Genomic DNA, 3935 nt, shown 5'->3' on the forward strand with positions numbered 1-3935 from the left:
GATAAACTGAGAAAATCCCTGGTGTAACAGCGTTTGTTGTGACATATCTCTTCTGAGGGATATGAAGTCAGTAACTCACATGGATATCACCATATACTGACTGCAATCATCAGAATATGCTACTGCATTTCTAAAGATAGGAAATGTGTGAGTAACACACCACATGTAAGACTCCAAACTCTGGCCAGTCTGCAGATAGCCCTACAGGTAAGAGTTTCCTCAGCCACATAACACTGTCATGCCAGACTTTAAATCATGTAGAACCGTCATATCCACACAAACCCTGTTAAGCCAACATCACTTCAAATATAGAACAGCAATACTTATATTCTGTCCCCATGTCTGGAGCATCCCCTCCTGTTTGTTTGCCTGTCTCCACAGTGTATGTTGCAAGAGATATTTCCTACAACCCTCTGTGTTGCTGTTTGTCAAACACCCACATAAATTCCTCCTCACAGTGAAGGAAATGGACTAACACCCACATGAAGTGCCTAGGTATAAGAGTGTGTTTCCATGCAATTGGCTATAGGAATGATACCACAGCTGCTCCACATGCAATTAGCAAGTGGGGGACTGAAATTCATGCACAGGCCATCAGCTGATCATGAGCATTACTTACAAAACTCAAGCTGCTGCCTATGCAAAACAGATGTACTTTACCACATCCACCAGAGGGGGGGGGAGAGAGAGAGAGAGAGACAGAGACAGAGACAAAGTGAGAAATTAAGGGAGTAAGAGAGTAAGAGCCAAGTGTGTTTGTGTATGATCTGAGGGTGGAGAGTGGTATCTGGGTATTATAATGGTTGCCTATATTGTTTATTAATCCATACTGTCACATAGTCATTTCACGTGGCTGTACACATTTATGGCTGAGGATTGTCTACAACATCCTCTACAGTGTTTGAAAACTGTTGGCCTTGTAATGTGGACATTGGGACATATAGGTCCTCAATATAATGATGTAGCAAAACCCACACTGCAATGGATCCTGTCATTGCACAATCACCGCAACACCCACACAGGATACTGATGACACACACACTTACCAGTACTGAGTTTTAAAGCCCTACATGATTTCGTATTGCTATTACAGTATTACACAGTTATTGCACATGCCACAGAGCTTACATTTTGAAGAGCTGTCCAAAGGTATCTTTGAAGGTGAGTAACATCAGCAACAGTGCTAAAGGAGGAGTAAGGGAAGTGTAGTAAGTGTGAATGTCCACAAAAGCAGGTGTCAACAAAAACACACACTCTCTCTCAGGGAAACACACACATTATCACAACTGACAGAATCAGGATTAGAACTTCTGCCAAACTAGTTTGATACACTACAGCATTACACAGTTATCACAAGCAACACAGAGCTTATTTGGATGAAGCATGGCCAAAGGGTTATTACAAGATGAATGACATCAGCAGGCATGCTAAATTAGGGCAATGGAAGGTGTAGTGAGTGTGAATGGTTTCAAAATCATTAATCTCCACACACACACACACACACACACACACACACACACACACACACACACACACACACACATACACACTTGCCAGTACTGAGATGCATAGGTCCATTGCTTCACAAGTATGTAGTAGGTGAATGGGTCTGAAGGCTGTACAAGGCTAGGCACAGGGAAAATATTGGCATCAGGCCACATGACAATAGTCTTCATTGTGGCTCAGGGGTGTAGTCCCTGAAGTGGTCCCCAGGGGTGGGTATTGTATTCACCATCCACTCATCTGGGTTACTATTGTGAGTGGCCAGTGATGTGCACTGCTTCCCATGTATGTGATGTATATTTCATAACATGGACAGTGTCTGGGTTATGCATATATGCCATAAACATGTTCTTTGACGTATGGAAGTGTACTTGAGATATCTGGGGCAAGTTGTGTGGACAGATTGTTATCTTCTGATGTAGCATTCCTGACCTTATTTGGTGATACCTGGATATGGAAATGAGGTAATGCTTGTACCTACATTGACAGCATGATATAGGTATTCAGTGGAGTTAGTGGCTTCTGTCCAAACAGGGCATGTGTATAAGGCATGGTATTCCCTTTGTGGTTTACATTTGCAGACTCTACAGTTGTTGCAAGTGTCCAGTGGGGAACATAGCAAAATGGCCACTGTAAGCATTTATTTGCCTACTGTGGGGATGGAACAGGTTGCCATGTCCTTTTACTTGCTGGATAACACACACTCAGTCAGGAGATGTAACAAATCACAGTACTTTCTGATGTCAGTAGCACTGTTGTGGTCAACAGGCATGTAGTCCACTGCAATCACACCATAGTTACTATCTGTGAGGCAATATGCAGGGAACTACCAATATAGTGGTTGTTGCCTAGCCAAGTGTGTTTGTGCATGAGACATGGGTGGAGAGTGTTCTCTGAGTAATAGAAGGGTTGCCTATATTGTTCACCAATCCATGTCATGTGCAGGGCTATGGATTGTCTACGCCAGCTTCTCTGGTGTTTGACATCTGTTGTCTTTGTAAGGTGGACATTGTGACATATACTAGACCCTCAACATAATAATTTAGCAAAACCCACCCTACAATGGATCCTGTTATTACACAATCATAGCAACCTTCAGACAGGATACTGATGACAGACACACACACGCACTTGCCAGTACTGAAATTCAAATCCCTACCTCTCTATGCATTGCTACTATAGTGTACCCCATTTAATGCATGCACCACGGAGTTTATAGGATGGATGTTGTCCCAAGGTACTTCTAAGGCGAGGAACATCACCAGCTCTTGTAAATACTGGAATTAGGTGATGTAGTGGGTGAGAGATCCCAAAAATAATTGTACACTAAACAAACATTTACATCTGCCAGGGGTGAGGGTCAAACCTCTATCTAACAATCTTTATGGACCATTATGTTACACATTTACCACATGCACTACTGACCTGACATGGCTTAGGGTTGGCAACAGGTACTTCTAAGGTGGATGATATCTGCAGGACTGCTAAAGTCAGGTTCTGAGATGTGCACTGGGTGTAAATGGGGCCAAAATCTTTGAGGTACACACATACATATGTTTACATACAAACACTTGCCACAGATGAGATTCAAACCCATACCTGTGTAGTTAATTCTATTACATTGTTTCATATTTATGGCATGCACCATGGAGCTTACATGTTTGAGAGTTCCCAACAGGTATCTTTGAAGTTGATTAACATCAGTAGCAGTGCTAAATGAGGAGTAGTAAGTGTGAATATCCATATCAGGTATTGTCAAACGCACACACACACTGTCTCCCACAAACACACACAGTTGCCATGTCTGCGATTAGAACTCCTACCTAACTAGTATGTTATACTATAGCATTATGCAGTTAACGCAAGCATCATGGAGCTTATGGTGCTGGCCCTTCTCCAAAGGGATATTTCAAGGTGACTGACATCAGCAGGCTTACTAAAGTAGGGCAATGGGAGGTGTAGTGACTGTGACTGGCCTCAAAATTATTAATCTTCAGACAAACACACACAGAGTTTCACAGTTTCCATGTCTGGGATTAGAACTCCTACCTAGCTAGTATGTTACACTACAACATTACGCAGTTATTGTAAGTTCCATGGAGCTTATGGGGTTGAGATTTGGCCAAAGGGTTATTTCAAGGTGACTGACATCAGCATGAGTGTTAACATGAGCAATGGGAAGGGCAGTGTGTGTGAATGGGCCATAAACCATTCCTCTGGAAACACACACACAACACTCAATCACACACAACTTTACATTTGATAGGACTCGGTATACAATGCGAGCTGAATACTGATTTGTACTATCATGTTACACAGTTATCACAAGCACCACAGACACTATAGGGCTGAGGGCTACCAAAAGCAATGTCTCCAGTGATTAACATTGGCACATCATGTGATATTGGCCAATTGGATGTGTGGTGCATGGA

Source organism: Protopterus annectens, chromosome 8.part0 (assembly GCF_019279795.1).
Source record: "Protopterus annectens isolate FY-2018-M chromosome 8.part0, PAN1.0, whole genome shotgun sequence".
Taxonomy (NCBI): Eukaryota; Metazoa; Chordata; order Ceratodontiformes; family Protopteridae; genus Protopterus; species Protopterus annectens.